The 22,451-nt window shown below is 38.2% G+C and overlaps 1 long non-coding RNA gene across 1 annotated transcript; it reads left to right on the top strand.

The window, feature by feature from the left end:
* Positions 1 to 1,343: 1,343 nt before the first annotated feature.
* LOC148695702 (uncharacterized) lies at positions 1,344 to 2,451 on the top strand. The gene is made up of 3 exons (XR_015964895.1): positions 1,344 to 1,689; positions 1,998 to 2,181; positions 2,273 to 2,451. It is a non-coding gene; the product is annotated as an uncharacterized LOC148695702 (long non-coding RNA).
* The last annotated feature ends 20,000 nt before the right edge of the window (positions 2,452 to 22,451 follow it).

Raw genomic sequence — 22,451 nt, 5'->3', positions numbered from 1 at the left:
TAAAATACATTAAAAATAAAAATATCAAGTAATTTAAAAATACCAAACACATAAAAAAAATTATAATAATTAATTTACATGTGCTAAAAATATGAAAAAAAAATATACAAACGCTCGTAGTCGCATCCTGTACGCTTTGAGAATGAGTATATGATCGTTTGAATTTTTTAAACCATACAAACTCTCATGGATAGTATTTTTAAGGGAGTTCAAAATAAACAAAATTCATAATCATTAATGTACAAGTCTGAAAGATGTGAAAGTATAATAAACGTTCATAATTACATCCTCAACGCTTAGACGATGGTTACATGGTTGTTTAGATTTTTAAAACCCTCCAAATCTCATGAACAATGTTATTTATTTGAGTGCAAAATTAATAATAATTATCGTAGAAGCGTGAAGAATGTAATCACTCGAAACGAAAAGCTTTACAACTTTCATGAAGGGGTCAACTCTGAAATTTAGTATGTATATACTAATTTAGTATTATGTTTTACATTTTTTTGGGTCAAATTATGTTTTGCATTTTCATTTTTATTGATTTAAAATATATTTTTCTTAACGGGGTAACAGGTTGGGTCATATTACTTGATAATATTAACGGGTTGATTTCGGGTCGAGTCATATTACCTGTTTACTTTAATGGGTATTACACGACATGACTTATTAAGTTATCGGATATGACACGAAAACAAGACGAACATGAGAAACACGACACAAATACCAGGTCTAAGTGTGTGTGTGTGTGTGTGTGTGTGTGTGTGTGTGTGTGTATCTCGATATCAAATTGGTGGAAGTTTCAAGTTGTGTCTAGTTTTAAGATCGAAATATTTTGCAGCATGTTGAAGTTTTTAGTGTGAGGCTCTCGAGGATTAGGGTAAGTAACATTTAGAGATTGTTCGATAATTATTTTATTTTTAACTTTTAAACTTAAATAGTTACTAAAAAAGTTTCAGTTTCCCATTTTAACAAGAAGTAAAAAATGATGATCAACTGGTTATGAAATGGCTCCTAAGCAAATTGTTTTAACTGACTATATGTTTTGAAAGCAAATTTAGGATTAAACACTTGGAGGTGAAATTCTATGGTAGCCTTTAATAAATATTAGGTATCATTGTCATTTAAGTTGAACATTGATAGTATAATGCAATCACGTTAAGTATTTATAATATTTTACTTTTACAATGTAATATGATTATGGTAAGGTTCTAATTAATAACACGTCATGACATTACTTTACTTTAGTCTAAAGAAGGGATTCTAATTGCACTGTTCAAATGAACAGTGTTTTGTGATGGATTTTGAGTTTCTACTTTTTGTAATTAGAGCTGTTATTCTTATCTGTTTTCGGATTGTACTGTGCCATTCGATCCTCTCTTAAATGGAGAGGATCGTAGCCTCTGACGGCCTGAATGGCTGGAGATGTGTCCTTGCTCCCTGAAATGTAGGATCTGGGCATTTGACTGTTTTTGGGGTTATAGACTTGTATATTCTTCTTCGATTTCAATTTAAGAAAATCTACTGAGCATTCACTACTCTCTGTGTTCATCCTTCGCCACCATTTTATCTACCATAAAGTTTCAACCTTTATCTGTAAATCAACCTAAGAAACCATGCGTGATACCATTTGAATAGGTATTGGGACGTTGTTTGGAACAGAGCTGGAGGTGACGATGTGGTGGAAAAGTAAGTTCTCTTACTTTTCTCTCTACCTAGATTATTACATAATCTTTCCAACTTTGACTAAAATTCATATCCACAACTCATTTGCTGGCTACAAGGACTGGATATAAAGTAATGGTTCAATAATGGTTTTAGAATGGTAAATGATTGCAGAAGCAACATGGAATTCAATAGTTGATATTTTGACTATAAGATGAGTTTCATCCCTGCCTTAATTCACTTAAATCATGTGATTTCATGCCTCTTTTTGTTCTGATTCTGAGAGTTTGGGATGGATTCTGGTTTAAATTTTTGCTTTGATATGCCTCTAGACAGCCACCACCACCACCGGTCCAAATCCGACGGCGTGCGCTGTAGCATCTGCGTGAATGTCCCCGCACAACTGGACTCCGGGACGTTTTCCAAATAAACTTCAGACTCCAAAGGGTGCGGCTGAAAGGGTAGAATCTGAGGCAATCAAATCCAATCCAGGGAAGAGATTGGATAATTTCTGAGGTGTGGCTTTCTATTTTTAATCAAGTTTTTCTTTTTACGAAATTGTAAAACCACTTCAATTTTTCAGCAATGGTGTTGGTAAACTGCGCAGGCTAATCCGGAGAATACGGTTGGGGTATTGACAATGGCAGGCAAAGGGGTTCGGGTTTTGGCTACTCCAACCTCTGATTTTGGTAGGATTTTGGCATGCATGCAAGGCATAGTTCTCAATTCATAACTAATTTGTTTGTGTGATTCGATTTGAATTCGAAATTTTACATGTTTATCTTATTTGTAGAGTTAAATAGCTGATGAATCTTTATCAATGAAGCAATTGGAATGGTTTTGTTGAATGTGAATGATCATTGTCTAGGGGGGAACATTATAATCCAAAGCTGTAACTTGAGTTTTGGAGTGAAACTCGAAAAAGCTTTAGTACTAAATATTATCGTGTATGAATATGATTATAATCTAAAGCTGAAACTTGAGGTTTTGGAGTGAAACTCAAAAGAGCTTTAATACTAGGTGATAAATCCATATTATTCTATATACTTTACCCTAATCTTAGTTATAGTTTATTGGATATTTTGGTAGAATTTTGATATTTTGTTATATATTTTCAATGTAGGACATTTGACTTTCTCTTAAGCAAAATTCCAAAATTTTCTACCAGGCCGTTTGACAAATAAAGGCCCAACACGCAACTTTTCCAGATTGATGTTTCTGGACGTTTTGGGTATTTTAGAGGTCAAGATGACATATTTTGAGGAAGATTCCTTTTGAGAATTTGTAGGAGATGTCCTCAGCTTTCAAAAGAGACGTTTTGGGACCAAATCAGAGTTGATTTGGTTGGTCAAAAGTGTGATTTTCTAAGAAGTCCAAATTTCAATTTAAATAGGTTACCTTTTATTTCCTAGTTATCTTATTCTATTATGTTTCTTAGTTTTTAGAAGACCTTTTCTAGGTAGGATTTTATTTTGTAGTAGTATAAATAAGACTATTTAGCCATTAGAAAAGAACGAACGCATCAATTTGGAGAACTTAGCTAGGCTTTGATGATTTGTATTTCAAGGTGTTTTTTATCTTTTTTCTATTTCAATAAAATTCCTTTCGTTTTATGGTTCGTAACTAATTTCCGTTTGTGAAGGTGATGCCTTGAGCCTTAGCATAAATATGTAGTTTTTATTTAATTGCTTATGATATTATGCATGCATGCTTTGAATTATTAATCACTTTGTTTAAATTGTCTCTATATTTTAATGTTTAGCTACTATTAGGATGTTTAGATAAGTAATCGGATGCAATTCGATTGGAATGCCACCGGAGGATTGAGTATTTCTTTTTGTGATTGATAGTTATAAGTTCACCTAGGACGAATGCCACGTCTTAGGGGTGATGCGAGAATTATACGCACACAAATTAAACCCTCTTTTTATCAATTGTAGTAAGTATGTAAGTAGGGATCGTTCTGGACCGGGGATTAGGAGGGATTGTTAATCACTTGGATTTGACTCAAAAACGTAAAAACACAATATAAAACACTATACTAGACTCAAAGAATACAAAACTAAACTTTAAAACACTAAGACAAACCAAAAGACTCAAAACAAGTTCAAAAGACTCAAAACTGCCTAAAAACACTAACTAGGCAGTTTCTGACCTTAAACCCAATTTTGGACGAATTTAAGATTATGGCTTGATTCAAAACACTTTAAAACATAAACTAAACAGATTCTAAGCACTAAAGAACAAGAAAGTAAAGGGGGTTTTTGATTTGACGAAAATTGAAATAACAAAACAAGTTAATAAACTAAGCAGATTGTAAAACGAATTTGGATTTAATGAATGGAATGAAGGCTAGCTAAGGGGTTCATCTCCATACATGTTATACTTGCATATAAAACGATTTCCAATTGCTTTTCAATAAACCATGAATTCTCAACGCCCTAGATTAACCGTGAATTGCACTAATTAACCCTCAGATTTTCCTAACGTTATTGAATTGGATGATTGCATACGACAACCCAAAACATTCCCCACAAGTCCCCTACATGAATTGCATAATAGAGATACAAGCAAGAATCATTAAGTTCTTTGAAAACCATAAGCATTGACGAAGCACTCGTTACTATGAACTGCATGAAACTTATGCCAAGAATTTACTTAACGCGATTGAGATCATCAACCTTTACTACTTGTGAATATAAGTTCATAACTATTAGGTGAAACTCACTTATATTCTAGCGTCATATTCATGCATGAAAATTAAGCGTGCATTCTCAATAAACATACATAAATAAGTTATCAATCAAACAGTTAAACAAATTGAATCCACAACTCATGAAGCGCAATTAGAAGTAATCAAATCATATTGCAAGCATAAACATATATTTCGAATCCCCCCCTAGCCAAGGGGGGTTTAGTTCCTCATACGTACAAAACGAAGAGAATTTAAATTAAACATTGAAATCAAAGGAAAAGAAACACCTAAACATTCCAACAACTCAAACTTGAATTGTATGAACGTTTAGACCCTCTTCTCTTCCTCTTTGTTGCGGCACAAGGTCTAAGGATAGGTTTTGGGTTGGTATTTGTATGGAGGAATGGATGTGTGATGGTATGAAATGTATATGACTGGATGGAATGGTTGAATTTCTGAAATGGTGGATGGGGAGTAAGGCACGGCACAAAGTGATTGGAATGGTGGAAATGAAGGTGTTTTTCACGGCCAAGGGAAGTCCTCTTGTTGGTGAGGGAATGCATGGTTTTATGGGAGAATGGGAGAATATGTGGCTGAATGGATTGTGATTGCATGTGGTTCTATGATTATGGGTGCATGTGGCTGAAATAATGAAGGGAATGCATGTGAAAAACAGCTAGGAAAGAATGATTAAAGAGGGAATGCATGTGCAATGACAGCTAGGTTGGTTGTGTGTGTGGAATGGCTGGAATGAACATGAAATGCACGGCTAGGTTGGTTGAATGATTATGGGTGCATGTGGGTGAATGTGTGGCTGCATGGTTGAATGATTAAAGGGTGCATGTGGGTTGGAAATGCATGTGGAATGGCTGGAATGAAGGGGGAATAATGCACGGCAGAGAAGTGGAATGACAACTAGGTTATGATGATGAATGCATGTAGATTAGGTTGGAAAGTAGGGTGAATGATGATGAATGCATGTGGATTAGGTTGGAAAGTAGGGTGAATGATGATGAATGCATGTGGATTAAAGAAGAATATGGAAGTGAATAAATCAAAATAGGGTTGCAAGGTTAAAGGGCTAGGGTTTAAGTACATAGGATGGGCCTAAAATAGGGTGGTTTGCATGGCAAGGGAAGGGGAGAAGGGATAAGCCACGGCAAGGTTATGTAATTGGGCTAGGGCCATTGTTTTGTGTCCTAAAGTGCCTCAATTTCGTCCAACACCTTGGCTCCAAACATAAGCTATCCATCCTTAGCCCAAAAGTGCTCCAAAAGGCTCCAAAATGCACTTCTTTGCTCCTTAAGCCCTTAGAACCTGAAAACACACAAAAGAAGCATAAAGGACTAAAATAACTAAAGAAACATAACGTAAATGTACGAGAACAAGCCATTTAAGTCGCATGAATATGCTCCTATCAAATTCCCCCACACTTAGCTTTTGCTAGTCCTCGAGCAAAACGGAAAAACAAAACAAAACGAAACGAAACAAAACAAACCAAAGACAATCTTAAACCTTCCAACGTTGCCTTAGGGATTTCCAATGCACATGACATGTTAAAAATCATCATTCCCACAGATTTTGGTTATCTTTACACTTAAGTACATACTTAATCATAGTCACCACATACTAGTTCATAATTAAGCATTTAAAACCATGTTTTGAATGTAGTAACATGCCTTAGAGAATTTGCTCAATTCCTTACAAGATATGCACTCAATTTTCACTTAGATTTTCTAACTACACACCCTAATCTAGTTACATGTGAGAAGATTGATGTAAACATGAAAACGAACACTCACATATATGTATCATAAAGAGAGCAATTTCTGGAGTTAATAAGCATGTTTAGGTATGATCTCATGAATGGAATGTTACTACTTAGATGTGAGAACCAGTGACACCATATGCTCATACCAAGTTCAAACTCCACAAATTGAAACACATAACACTCAAGATTGAAGTCACGGGTTGTAATGGGGCTTGGGGTGTGTGGATAACAAAGAAGGGATATGGAAAACAAAGGTTCTTAAAGAAATAGTGAGCAAAGCACTTGAATCAACTTAAAATTCACTTTTGAATGCAAACTCAACTTTTGAACAAAAAGGGAGAATTTAGACAATTTAGGGCCAGATTTGGTGTTTTGGACCCTTTCTTCAACATTCAACACTTAATCACTCATTCTCTCATCTTTTCAAGTTCTTTTTCTTTTCTTTCTTTCTTTTCTTTTCTGTTTTTTTCTTTTACATATGTTTTTCACACTTTTTTTTTTTTTTTCTTTTGAATCTCAAAACATACATATAAACTTAAGAACAAACTTTCCCTCCCCCACACTCATTTTCTTGCATAATGTAACTCAAAAGGAATTCATTTAAGTCATGCTCACTATCTTTTAAGAACAAGGGTGTGGATTGTCCTAAACTAGGCTAGGTGAGGATAATGTGGGTTAACAAAGAATAAAGGCTAAACAAAGCTCAACAGGGGTAAAACTTACAACATATACGAAATATGGGAAGTAAGGCTATTTGGCTATGGTGGCAACTACACAACTTCATCTTGATATATGTTATGTAATTCAATGTCATACTTTGAATGAAACGGATATAAGTTCTAGCATTTAGTTCTATCATGATATAATTGCATTCTAGCATTTAGTTCTATCATGATATAATTGCATTCTAAGTAGCAACCAAGCAAGGAATAATGAGATCATGCAACAACTTTAGAAAACAAAGAATCACAGATTATAACTCTCCAAAGAAGGTAATGACTCGAGTCTCACAGGGTTGTAGCGTTTGTTTGAGTTCCTTCCTTCAAGCATGTTACAAAAACAAATTTTTCTTTTATGATTGCATGTGAAGTCATACATTATAACCATAACCAAGCATATACCAAGAGTAAATCAAACTTTTTTCTATGTTTATAACTCTTTTTAACAGTCATGCAATTACAAACCAAATCCTTATCATTGTGTTGGAGGGTACCCTAAGACACAAACACACAAAAACGACTCAAAACACTCTTTTTAGGCTTTTCAAAACATGTTTTTCAAATTTTTATGTGATTTTTGGAGTTATAAAAACAAAACATACTAAAACACTCTAAAACAACTTAAAAACACCTTAAAACAGCAAGGATCAACATTTGAAGTTATGGGTGATAAAATCCCACGAATTTGCATCAAATATACTTAGTTACCCCCCCCCCCCCCCACACTTAAATCAAACATTGTCCTCAATGTTTTAAGCATAGATTCACACAAAACATAAGTAAACACACAAACAACACTTAAACATACTAAACATGGCAGAATGTAACTAACAAAGAGAAGAGTTTAGGGACGCAAATCTGGTTATGGAGTGTAAATTCCATCTTCTCCTTGGTGATTGCATTGAGGCTTGATATTGGTGATTCCACAGGCTTAATCTTGAACTGGGCTGCAGGATTCTTTTGGTCTCCTCCACTCGTTGATTTTCCACAGGCTTAATCTTGAACTGGGCTGGAGGATTCTTTTGGTCTCCCCCGAAGGTCTGAGCTTACTCCTTTTATCTGTTTCTTTGTTCAATCTCTCCAATTCGTATTGAAGAGGGTTAGAGGATAACTCAGCATAGTTGTTGCGCTTGTCTCCACATGCTTCAATGTATCATTTTCACTTGCCTTACTTGCTCCCCTTGCAGAAGTGGTCCCTTCTCTGGAAGTGTATCAACCGTTGAAAATGACTACTCGAGAGCAACGCTAGGTAAGCAACCAGGGAATAGATTCCAGGTAGTCGGTTCCAGATTGGAAGACTGACTCCAAGTGCCGGCTGATTGCTTTCTTTCACTTTGCCATGCGAGTAAGAACAAGGACAAAGGAAAAGACAGGGAAAGAGCATGATATGAGATACCTTTGCTTTCGCCTTTGATGCTATGAGATACTTTTGCTTTTGAAGAAGTTCATCCTGCCTCATCTGTTTTCCAAGCATTTGGTATCTTCTTTGGGGGTACATCAATGGTTGAATAGGTGTTCTCAAGGGAAGAAGAAAACTGAGCATGTTGAGAGGTTTGGTTGTAGCTACATTCTTGGCCGAGAAGAAGAGTCATGCGTTTTTAGATGTATGCCTTGCCATGAATGTTGACATATATAGAAATTTTCCAATAGCAAGTGGTGGTACTATTCTTTTACCATTGTTGACAAAAGTTTTGATCCAGCAAATCAAGCTTTTTGAAAAAGAGTGATGACTCTTCGATCCTTGAAAACGCCTCTTTGATTTCTGAGCAGGCGCCTCTTCGACTTCTGAACAAACGCCTCTTTGATTTCTGAGCGGCAAGTAGTAGTGCGGATGTGGCTATGTCAGAGATCTTTTGACAAAGTTGCACGCGTTTTCTGAAAAGCAGAGAAAGCGTCGCCGAACTTTACGCTTGTCGGCAAAAGTGTGTAGTTGTGATGATGACCTCCACGTGTTTTCAACTTTGTCAGAGATCTTTTGACAAAGTTGAACGCGTTTTCTGAAAAGCCGAGAGAGCGTCGCCGAACTTTACCCAGGAAATTCCGGCTTTTTGAATCGGTGGTCGTGTCGCCTTGGCTTTTATAGAGGTATCGATCACCTCCAACATGCACACTTTGAAGATTGCCCATTCTTGAAAATCGTCTCCAGCCCTTTGAGATTTTACTCCATCCAACCCTTCTCTTTGAACACCTTTGAAAAATGGCTAACCCATCTAACATCTGCTTAGATTTGAGTCACAGCAGTGATACGGGTGCACCGCGTCAAGGTAATGTATGGCGCCCTTCTTTCTTATCTTCTAATGGCCCTCTTACAGGTGAGGATTCCATGATGACGGATGCAACAACAGCTACGATAGTAGCTAGGAACCTCCTCACTCCTAAAGATAGTAGGCTGCTTTCAGGACGGTCCGATGAGTTGACCGTTCAAGAGTCCCTAGCTCTCAGTGTTCAGTGTGCGGGCTCTGTGTCCAACATGGGCCAACGCCTACTTGCTCGCTCCCGTCAAGTTGAATCGTTGATGGCAGAGGTGGAAAATCTCAAGCAAGAGATCAAACAGCTTAAGCACGAGAATAGAAGTTTGCACGTGCTTGCAAATAATTATTCGACGGGCATGAAGAGGAAGCTTGATGATCTGCAAGAATCTGAAGGTCAGATTCAAAGTGACCGTTAAAGGCTTGCGGCTTATCTCCAGAGGCACCTTTTTCCTGCGTCATCTAGCGTTCCACCAAGTATTGAGGCCTCGAATGATCCATCTTCGATGCCTCCCGCTACTATGCCTCCCGCTCCGATGCCTCGTAGTGGGGCTTCACGTAAACAACCTTTGTGAAGGCTCCATCATTCTGCCATGCTTTTTTTTTTTTTAAATTTTTTTTTTTTTTATTTTTTATTGCACGGCATGAAATTGATCTTTGAATGGGAGGTGATACTTGAGATGATCCGTTAATGGTTTAAATTCTAGAGTGGATGCCTGAATCATTAACAACATATTAGTATAAAAGAAAATTGAAATTCGGGGAGGCGGCTTACCTTTGTGCTCCGACATGAACTCAAGAATAAACACCCCTTCGAAAGTTATGACTTGTCCCGTGTCATAAAATCCAACTTCTTTGGGAATTGTTGTCTCAAGTATATCCTCTTTAACGAATTCTTGATATTCCATACTTTGCACCTTTGGAAGGGCTTCCAAGATTTCTTTTTCACTTTCTTCTTCCTTGGAATTCATGAACCTGCAAGGAATAAGGATATTTGTTGGAACGGGGTTAGAAATAATGAAATTTGGAACAACCTTACTTGAATTGGATGGCGTAAGGGTAATGGGTGCTTGCGGCAAAGGTGTTTCCACCATTTCCGTGGCTTGGGTGTATTCTTCTTCCTCAAATTGCAATCTTTCATCTTCCTTGTGATTTGATTTTGATGGTTGAGGGTCTGTTCCAACCTCCTTGCCACTTCTCAAGATGATTTCCTTGGCAGTTTCAACTCCTCCCTTCGGATTTGCAATGGTTGAACTAGGGAGTTTGCCTTGGTCTCGAAATTATCCTACGAACTCCGCTATCTGCCCAATTTGCTTTTCCAAGTGGTCCAACCTGTTGTTTACATTGCTTTGGGCAGGTTGTGGTGGCTGCATAGGCGTTGAATAGAACTCCTCATATGGCTGCCAATATTCTCCTTGTTGAGCCTCATTGGCTTGATTTTGTGAGCCCTGCACCAATAGAACTCCTCATATGGCTGCCAATATTCTCCTTGTTGAGCCTCATTGGCTTGATTTTGTTGAGCCTCATTAAGCTTTTGATTATAATCTATTGACGAACTTGAGTTTGGTTGGGCATATTGAATATGAGGTTGTGGTGGGTGCATAGGTCTTGAATAGAACTCCTCATATGGCTGCCAATATCCTTCTTGTTGAACATTTTGAGGTTCCCACCACAAAGAGTTTGAATGATCACTCCAATCTGAATTGTAAGTATTGGAAAACACGTCATTCCTTGATTGATTATGATCAAATGTACCAACTCTTTGGGACTTTTCCATGAGCTGTGACAAAAGAGAAGCATTATCAAGTGCCATGTCGTGCTTCTCTAGTACCTAAAATCAACAAAAGAAAACAAAACACAAATCAGAAAACTAAAACTAAAATAAACAGAAAGTAACAATCCAAGGGATTAGCAAAGTTGCTAGTCCCCGGCAACGGCGCCAAAATTTGATGCGAGAATTATACGCACACAAATTAAACCCTCTTTTTATCAATTGTAGTAAGTATGTAAGTAGGGATCGTTCTGGACTGGGGATTAGGAGGGATTGTTAATCACTTGGATTTGACTCAAAAACGTAAAAACACAATATAAAACACTACACTAGACTCAAAGAATGCAAAACTAAACTTTAAAACACTAAGACAAACCAAAAGACTCAAAACAAGTTCAAAAGACTCAAAACTGCCTAAAAACACTAACTAGGCAGTTTCTGACCTTAAACCCAATTTTGGACGAATTTAAGATTATGGCTTGATTCAAAACACTTTAAAACATAAACTAAACAGATTCTAAGCACTAAAGAACAAGAAAGTAAAGGGGGGTTTTGATTTGACGAAAATTGAAATAACAAAACAAGTTAATAAACTAAGCAGATTGTAAAACGAATTTGGATTTAATGAATGGAATGAAGGCTAGCTAAGGGGTTCATCTCCATACATGTTATACTTGCATATAAAACGATTTCCAATTGCTTTTCAATAAACCATGAATTCTCAACGCCCTAGATTAACCGTGAATTGCACTAATTAACCCTCAGATTTTCCTAACGTTATTGAATTGGATGATTGCATACGACAACCCAAAACATTCACCACAAGTCCCCTACATGAATTGCATAATAGAGATACAAGCAAGAATCATTAAGTTCTTTGAAAACCATAAGCATTGACGAAGCATTCGTTACTATGAACTGCATGAAACTTATGCCAAGAATTTACTTAACGCGATTGAGATCATCAACCTTTACTACTTGTGAATATAAGTTCACAACTATTAGGTGAAACTCACTTATATTCTAGCGTCATATTCATGCATGAAAATTAAGCGTGCACTCTCAATAAACATACATAAATAAGTTATCAATCAAATAGTTAAACAAATTGAATCCACAACTCATGAAGCGCAATTAGAAGTAATCAAATCATATTGCAAGCATAAACATATATTTCGAATCCCCCCCTAGCCAAGGGGGGTTTAGTTCCTCATACGTACAAAACGAAGAGAATTTAAATTAAACATTGAAATCAAAGGAAAAGAAACACCTAAACATTCCAACAACTCAAACTTGAATTGTATGAACGTTTAGACCCTCTTCTCTTCCTCTTTGTTGCGGCACAAGGTCTAAGGATAGGTTTTGGGTTGGTATTTGTATGGAGGAATGGATGTGTGATGGTATGAAATGTATATAAATGGATGGAATGGTTGAATTTCTGGAATGGTGGATGGGGAGTAAGGCACGGCACAAAGTGATTGGAATGGTGGAAATGAAGATGTTTTTCACGGCCAAGGGAAGTCCTCTTGTTGGTGAGGGAATGCATGGTTTTATAGGGAGAATGGGAGAATATGTGGCTGAATGGATTGTGATTGCATGTGGTTCTATGATTATGGGTGCATGTGGCTGAAATAATGAATGTGAAAAACAGCTAGGAAAGAATGATTAAAGAGGGAATGCATGTGCAATGACAGCTAGGTTGGTTGTGTGTGTGGAATGGCTGGAATGAACATGAAATGCACGGCTAGGTTGGTTGAATGATTATGGGTGCATGTGGGTGAATGTGTGGCTGCATGGTTGAATGATTAAACGGTGCATGTGGGTTGGAAATGCATGTGGAATGGCTGGAATGAAGGGGGAATAATGCACGACAGAGAAGTGGAATGACAGCTAGGTTATGATGATGAATGCATGTGGATTAGGTTGGAAAGTAGGGTGAATGATGATGAATGCATGTGGATTAAAGAAGAATATGGAAGTGAATAAATCAGAATAGGGCTGCAAGGTTAAAGGGCTAGGGTTTAAGTACATAGGATGGGCCTAAAATAGGGTGGTTTGCATGGCAAGGGAAGGGGAAAAGGGATAAGCCACGGCAAGGTTATGTAATTGGGCTAGGGCCATTGTTTTGTGTCCTAAAGTGCCTCAATTTCGTCCAACACCTTGGCTCCAAACATAAGCTATCCATCATTAGCCCAAAAGTGCTCCAAAAGGCTCCAAAATGCACTTCTTTGCTCCTTAAGCCCTTAGAACCTGAAAACACACAAAAGAAGCATAAAGGACTAAAATAACTAAAGAAACATAACGTAAATGTACGAGAACAAGCCATTTAAGTCGCATGAATATGCTCCTATCAAGGGGTTGCATGGTTTTTCAAAAGGTTTTCACAAAGCGTAATGAGTCATGCATGTTTATATTTGATCTGAATGTCATGGACGGATTGTATGTTTGATATACGTTTTACCTTGAATGCCACAAGTAGAATATGCACTAGGAAAATCTAACCTTCAAAGTTGCATGTGTAATTCATAAGTGATTGGTAAAACAACATAAGTTGTTGAGATGATAGCGTAATCCTATTGTCCTTTTATCATTATTTTCTAAGATTGTTCCCTTTTCAAATTGGTTTCTTTAATTGTTTTTCTTTAGTTATTTTTAATTAAATTCGTTTTTAATATTTTAGGTCATAAAATCAACCTCTTCCAAACTTTGTTTTCAAATAATTAATTAAGATTTTGTATTTACATAAATTATTCTTTCAATTCCTGCGGAAAATGACCTTACTTGAGCCGTTTATGCTACAACTATCTTGTTCTCTTGCAAGTATTTTTAAGTGTTTTCATCCCTACTTTTACAGGTGGCAAACAACCATATCAAGAAATTGGCGCTGTCACCGGGAATTGTTTTAAATAATTTGTGTTTATCATATTCTTAGTTAATTATTATTGTACATACATATAATTTTTTATTTAATTGCTAATTGTTGCAGTCATATTTAGAATAGGAATGTGATTGTGTAAATTCTAGGAAATATGGGAAAGTATCTTATATTCCTATTAGGACTAGGCTACCTATTAAATGTTGTAATCCTAAAGCGAAAAGTTTTTATCTATCCTACTACTGTAAATAAAGGCACAATGGGGTGAATCAAACACACCTCACAATTAAATCAATCTCTCTTCTCTCTTATTGTGGCCGGCTTCCCTCTCTCTCTAGACCCTATATCGTTCAATCAAATAGGCCTACAACACGTTATCAGCACGTTCTTGCCAGAAGCTGAGGAATTAACGCATCGTGGAGGAGGCTATCATCCACCAAAATCAAAGGCTTCTTCATTTTCTGCTAATCAGGTACGCTTAAAATAAATAAATAAAATATTTGAAACATCCACGAAGCATGAAAACATTCCCCATGATGCATGAACCCCTCTATGTTTATATTTTCCTTTTGATATATATATATATATTATATGTTTATATATTTGTCAATATATATATATTTGTTTCATGCATCGCACAATTAAATTGTTATGTGGAATTTGTGAGTCAAACTATACAAAATAAATTAGAAGCATATTTAGGGGTTTTCCTAAACCTAAGGGATTTAAAAATATAAAAAAAAAGGGATTGGACATGGTGCGGCATACCACCACACCATCACTGTGGAAGCAACCACCAGGCCTCAGCCTGGCACTCACCTTAGCAGGACCAGAAGTCCCATGCCCATCCTGCTGCATTGGCCCGCAACCATGACAGTAGCTTTTTTGAGGCTGGGCCTTCACTCGAACCCATATACCAGTCTACGGGGTTGGGTTTTTGTCCTCTCGTGCATCACCCACAAGGCCAGCTCCTGCTGGGCCTTGTCCCGTGCACCTTCTTTCAGCCCAAACGAAAACCCCATTACGGCTGGGGGATTTCTTTCACCCCGTGGCCTGCAACCATGACCCGAGGTCTTTTTTTGGGCCTTGCCTTATACTTAAGGCACCCAACCTGTGCCTCTTACCCACGACACCAAGCCCAAATTATTTTGGGGCTATATTTTCGATCCAATAATATCATTTTAATATTATCTAGCTTTTACAATCGACCTCGTATGGCCCGATTTATTGAATTAATTAAAAGTGATATGCAGTTCATTAATTTGATAATGAATAAAAAATTATTGACCTGAAGATCACTTTTGGACATTAACGATTCCATAATTTATTTTTATACCTTGAATTGTCACATACTTTTGTAGTAACGAAGTTTTTACACTTGAGTTGCCGGAGAACCTCAAATCCACTATATTCAAATTAGTATATTGCATTTTGTGTTTCTTGCAGGAACTTCTCATTATGAACTAATTGTTCATAAAACTAAATTGAACCTGTAGTTTCAAATTAGCCTTTGAAACCCGAAGTTTTCATTCAAAACATACCACATGAAACTTATAGTTTTCATGCATAAATTAAACCAATACATGTCTATAGAACTTATATGTTCTACGATATATGTCTATGGCTTACCATATGACTACTCACGTTTTCCCTCTATTTTAGGGACATGTCGAACTTGAACAAGCTCGATTTCTCCTCTCTAGAAGTCTCTGGAAGAAACAGTGGGTTGCAGACGTGAAGCTCCATTTAATTGCAAAGGGCATTAGAGCCACTATCGAGGCACCTATCGCTGACAAACCTATTGACGAAGCTCAGAAGGCTACTGCAATGATCTTCATTTGAAGACACATCCATGCTGCATTGCAGATTGAGTATCTTGCTAAGGGGGACCCACATACCCTCTGGCTTGCTCTGGCTGACCGTTTTGATCACCAGAAAGACATATACTTGCCTGAAGCAAGACATGAATGGTAGCATCTTCGCTTCCAGGACTTTAAGTCCGTGAATGAATACAACTATGAAGTTTGTAGAATTCGTTATTTGTTAAAATTCTGCAAAGTCGAAATAACCGAATCAGATCTCTTAGAGAAGACCTATTCGACCTTCCATGCCACCAATATTGTCCTGCAGCAACAATATAGAGCACATAAATTCACCAAGTTTTTGGATTTGATCTATGTTTTACTTCTCCCTGAAAAGCAAAACCAGTTTCTGATGAAGAACCATCAAGCTCGAACGCCGTGCCTGAAGCGCATGCGACCTATTCTAGCAGCCATCAATGATGAACGAAACGTCGTGGCCATGGTAATGGATGACAAATCCAACCACGAGCCCAAGGTCAATAGAGTGCCGCACCTAAGGAAAAAAATGTGATCCAGCAACGTCCACCACTCGCCCCTAAGGCCCTAAACTTCAAGAACAAGAGCAAAGCTTTCGTTCAGCCCGCTTCTACTAAACTAGACATGTGCTATCGTTATGGATTAATGGATCATTGGTCACGCGTATGCCGAGCTTCCTTTGAGGCTATTGCCAAGTATCATTCCCGTTGTGAGTTTAACTTTACACATGTGGATCATCCGGAAAATGCAACTATATCAATAGAGATATCAGATTTTCAAGAGGAGTCAGGGCCTATGGATGAATAAATTAGATATGTTTTTAGGGTGTTTACCCCTAGTGGTCTAACCCACCAGGAGTGGCCGACCCTACCCCCCTATTTTGCCAGGTTTATGGTTTAATTTTGAACAATTTTCCTAAGTATTTGGAATAATTTGTTTGGTTTTGGTTTGTTTTGAATTATGGATTGTTATTCGAATGAATATTATTCTCTCGAATTGCTTAATTGAATGAATGGACTTATATCTATGCATATGACCAATTCAATCAATTTATTTCTAGGTATGTCTAGTGGGGAAGTTAGTTGTCTTGCAGATAATGCAACCATGCACACCATCTTGCATGAAAAACACTATTTTACTAACTTCTTACCCAAGAAATCTCATTTGACAACTCTCTCAGGCTCATTCAACCTGATTGAAAGATACGGAAAGGCACATATCATGTTGTCTAATGGTACAATTCTGACCATTAAGGAGGCACTCTATTCTCCATGTTCCGGAAGAACGTTGCTGAGTTTTAGAGATATTCAATATCATCTTGAAACCACTGAAGATCATGGTTCTGAATTTCTTTGTATCACTTCAAATTAATATGGCCAGAAGTATATTCATGAGAAGTTGGAACGTTTTCCGAGTGGGTTGTACATCATAACCATTCGCGGCATAGAAGCCCACAGTGTGGCCGGTCCTAAGCCCAAGTTCTAGGACACTTTGTTGCTTTGGCATGACCATTTGGAACATCCTGGACGTGACATGATGCGCCGTATCCTCAAATCTTTACACGGGCATAAGTTACATCCCTATGTTGGACTTCCGCCATGCAAAGTGTGTTATGTAGGGAAGTTGAATACTCAACCCTCATATACAAAGATTATTCACGACCCCCCTAAATTTCTTCAGAGGATTCAAGGGGATATTTATGGACCTATCCAACAAACCTGCGGACCATTTAGATACTTTATGGTGTTGGTTGATGCATCGACACGATGGTCATATGTTTGCTTGTTGTCCACATGCAAAGTTGCGTTCGCTAAACTCCTAGCTCATATCAATAAGCTAAGGGCTCATCACCCTGATTATTTAATTAAGTCGATTCGACTGGATAATGCTGGAGAGTTTACGTCACAGACTTTTGACAATTATTGCATTTCAGTAGGGATTGATGTGGAACATATTATGCCCCATGTTCACACCCAAAACGGCCTGGCAGAAATTTTCATAAAGTGCCTTCAATTGATAGCTCGGACTTTGGTTATGAGAACCAAACTGCTGGTATCTGCCTAGGGCTAAGCAATATTGCACGCCGCTATGTTGGTCCACTTGAGGCCCATCGCTACCTAACCACATTTACCGTTACAGTTGGTCACTAGATACGAGCCCGAGGTCTCACATTTACGAGTGTTTGGGTGCACCATTTATGTGCCAATAGTGCCGCCGCTACATACCAAAATGGGTACTCAGAGAAAAATGGGAATCTATGTCGGTTATGATTCGCCATCAATTGTTCAATACTTAGAACCCTTGACAGGAGATCTCTTTACCACACATTTCACGGATTGTCACTTTGATGAGACAATCTTCCCGTCGTTAGGGGGATATAAGCATGCTAACGTTCTCGTAGAACGCCGTGAATTGTCGTGGTATGCTCCCACTATGTCTCATTTAGATCCCCGCACTGCCCAGTCTGAAACTAAGGTGCAACGAATTATAGATCTCCAGAGCATTGCTCAAGGCATGCCGAATGCTTTTAATGATTTAGCAAAAGTGATAAAAACACATATACCTGCTGTAAACACACATGCAAAGATAGATGTACCCTATTTACATTAACAACCCGCCTGGGAAACCGGACCATCCCCGAAGGTGGGGAGGCCACACCCTCTACACAGCAAGGTACATTGACGACTAGCTAATCACCTGCTCGTACCCTGAAGCGTGGCAGACCCTTTGGTTCAAAGGATTCACAACCCTGGAAGAGGAAAATGGCACCAACTAGTAACCTTAGTTTGAATCCGACCATCGCTTGCTCATCTGTTCCAACGCATAAGGTTATTCTAGATTACGGTGATGCTTCAGATGAAACATGCCGACCTTTCGAGAATCGTGAGATTTCAGTCCACTACACAGTATTGGATGAGGTTTGGAATATGAATGGGATGATCGTCGACGATGCATTCTCGTACTCAGTAGCTACTGACATCATGCTTAGTGATGACATTGAACCACGTTCCGTCGATGAATGTCGACGTAGAACCGATTGGTCAAACTAGAAACAAGCAATCTAGGTCAAACTTGATTCGCTTGCGAAACGTAAGGTATTTGGACCTATCGTTCGTACACCACCATGCGTGAAGCCTGTTGACTACAAGTGGGTTTTTGTGAGAAAACGTAATGAAAATAATGAAATAGTGCGATATAAAGCACGCCGCGTAAGGCAAGGCTTCTTTCAGCACCCTAGGATTGATTACGAGAAGACGTATTCTCCCATAATAGACGTTATAATGTTCCGCTACCTAATCAGTTTGGTAATTTTTGAAAAACTGAATATGCAGCTTATGGATGTGGTAATCGCGTATCTCTATGGGGATCTAGATATGGAAATATAAATGAAAGTTCCAAAAGGACTTCCATTGACTGGCTCAAATAGTTCTAGACCGTGGAACACTCTCTCAATTAGGTTGAGGAGGTTACTTTACGGGTTGAAACAATCCGGCCGGATGTGGTATAATCGTCTAAATGAATATTTGACAAGTCAGGATTATGTGAACAACGAACTATGCCTATACGTGTTCATCAAGAAGTCACATTCCGGATTTGTACCCGTTGCAGTTTATGTCGATGACATGAATCACATTGGGACTCCCTCAGAGCTTGAGGAAATTGCTGTACACTTGAAATCGGAATTTGAGATGAAGGATCTTAGGAAAACTCGATATTGCCTCGGCCTGGAGATCGATCATTGTTCGGATGGAATCTTAGTACATCAATCAAACTACACCCAAAAGGTCTTGCGTCGTTTTAATGATGATAAAGCGAAGCCTTCGAGTACACCTATGATCGTTCAGACTCTAGATGCTTAACAAGATCCCTTCCGTCCAAAGGAGGATGAGGATGAGATTTTGGAACCCGAAGTTCCTTACCTAAGTGTAATTAGGGTTTTATTGTACTTGGCTCAATGCACTAGACCTAACATCTCATTTTCTATGAATCTATTGGCAAGATACAACAAAACGCCCACGTGGAGGCACTGGAATGGTGTTAAAGACATTTTTCGCTACCTCAAAGGTACAATGGATTTGGGCTTGTTCTATACCTGCGAATCTCTAAATGTTACCACCCTTCATGGTACTCGGATTGATTCTCGCCTTGTTGGTTACGCAGATGCTGGATATATGTCCGACCCACATAGAGCACGTTCTCAAACAGGTTATGTCCTTACCGTTGAAGACACCGCTATATCTTGGAGGTCTACCAAGAAAACGCTAGTTGCAACTTCGTCTAACCATGCTGAGATTCTCGCCCTACATGAAGCATTGTGCGAGTGTTTTTGGCTGAGAGAAGTTATGGGACACATTCGAAGCACTAGTGGTCTTACATCAGTCGTTGACCTTCCTACGATGATCTTTGAAGACAATGCAACATGTATCGAGCAGTTGAATAAGGGATACATCAAGGAAGACAACACCAAGCGTATAACACCGAAGTCAAGCAAATCCGTTCCCAACAACTTGGCCGATCTCTTCACTAAGTCGTTGCCCAAGTTTACTTTTCAGAAGCTTGTCCAAGGAATCGGTATGCGTAAATTATCTGAGTTTAATCGCTTGTAGTTCTCTTATTTAGAAGTTATGTCTAACTCAGGGAGAGTATCTAGAAGCATACTCACATGATCTTAATATACTATTTTTCCTACGTTTAGGAGCATTTTTCCCACTGGGTTTTTGCTATCTAATGAGGTTTTAATGAGGCACCCATCCTAGGATGATCATACTTTATTGAGTTCTTTATCTTTGTCCAGTTTGACATTTGTTTAAAGACATTATGCATACTTCTCACTTTTCTCCTTAGTCTATGGGTTTTCCCTATGCCTTGGGTTTTACTATAGTGAGGTTTTGTGAGTTTTACTAAAATGCATACTTCACTTAAATTTGAGACCCGTGATCACCCGTTGTGCCGATGACTTCATCAACTATTCTACCTTATCTGCTGAAGATCTGATGCGATGGTTTGTTGAGTATTTACACACTCAAGGAGGGGTGTTGTAGTCATATTTAGAATAGGAATGTGATTGTGTAAATCCTAGGAGATATAGGAAAGTATCTTATACTCATATTAGGACTAGATTACCTATTAAATGTTGTAATCCTAAAGGGAAAGGTTTTTACTTATCCTACTACTATAAATAAAGGCACAATGGGGTGAATCACATTCTCTTACATTTCATTAAGAATATAATTACATATAAGTTTGGGGGTGGGGATCCAAGCAGCACAGAGAAGAACACAGTCATCAAGGCCATCCATATGCATATATTTTTTGCTCAACATACATCAATGGAGACATGCAAAAACACAGACGAAAGATCAGAATAGCACAGTCAGTGAGAGCATGAATCTTTACCTTTGGTTTTCGATCGTGTCATTTATGTCTGTCTTAATCGGTTTTCGTCAAACCTACGATATCCGACCCTTTTTGTTCCTTTGTCCTTTTGTTATGTCGCTCCAAGACATCGGAGTCAGATCCTGTGCATAAATCAGAACATGGATGGGTGTTATTTTCCTTCGACTTTTGGTTATGACCAGTAGTGAAAAATGGAGTTCAAATATTATAATCAGAGATGAAGTTTGGAGGAAACCAAGTTTTTACCTGCAGATGGAGGAGTCTTGGATGATTGGTCATGGATCTGTGAAGATTGGGTGTTGGTGTGTCTCTTTTGATGTGGATTCGAGAGCCCTCATAGAGAAAGCAGTTGCATGTAAGAGATACAACGATGGTGATGAACTCTATGATTGGGACCGATAACAATAGAGGCATGGTTTGAAGTTTAAGTTTGGGAAACCTCGAGAATATGGAGGAGCGGCAAAGGGTGCAGGCTAGGTTGTGTTTGTGTTTTGAGAGAGAAATGAGAGACATCTTTCATATTTAAGAATGTAGTGGACTTAATGGAACTCGGTGCTGTGCGTTTAGGAGGTGCTTCTGGGTTTTGGCTGAGAAGACATTGCGAGGAGTAGAAATGATGAGGGCTGGGTGTTTTGGTTTTCATTTTAGGTTTGAGAGAAAAGGAGAGAGCCCTCTTGGTGTTGGAAATGAAGGTAATGGGGCTGAATTTTTTTAGGGGGAGAGGGTGTAGTCAAACTTGGATTTGAGAGGATTTTAAAAGATTTTAAAATCCTAGTGTAGTCAATTAAAAGATTTTAAAGGATTTTAGAAACCATTCAAATCTAGGTGTAGTTAATTAAAAGATTTTAAAGGATTTTAAAATCCATCCAAATCTAAGTGTATTAAAAAAATTAAGATTTTGAAGGATTTCAATAAGTTGGGATTTTGTGGGATTTGAGAGTAAAAAGTATATATAACCAAGACTAAAAAAAATCTAACCTCACCCTCTACAATTTCAAATCCTTCCACCACAATCCACCACAATCCATTTAAATTCTTTAAAATCTATATGAATTTTGTAGGAGTCTTGGAATAATCTACGGGATCGTTGTTCACAGGCGGTTGGAAATCTTGGGGCAAGAAGGCCTCGGGGATAAGGATGGGCTCAAAGGTCAACGGGGCGAAGTTCTAGGCATGCTCGGGTTGGAAAGGCTCGAACGTCGACAAGGTAGGAACATCAGAGAAACGAATGCCTGACTCACTGAGGACCTTTACGATCAGTGACATTTGGCTCTTATATGAGGTGAGCTCACTCCTAAGGCCAGCGACCTCTTGTGTCAAAGTTGTCACCTCGCCTTTCATCTGTGAGGATGAAGAGACTCTAGGTTCTCGTTGTCGGGCATTCCCCATCCCATAACAATACGTCTTTGGCCTCCGACCGAGAGTCTGATCTAAGATGTCTGTAAGGATGTGAAACCCTGCATCCTTGGAG

Source organism: Pyrus communis, chromosome 7, assembly GCF_041283825.1.
Source record: "Pyrus communis isolate YQ-2024b chromosome 7, ASM4128382v1, whole genome shotgun sequence".
In the NCBI taxonomy this organism is placed as follows: Eukaryota; Viridiplantae; Streptophyta; class Magnoliopsida; order Rosales; family Rosaceae; genus Pyrus; species Pyrus communis.
Note: the sequence above shows the minus strand (reverse complement) of the source record. Positions and strands in the feature narration are given on the sequence as shown.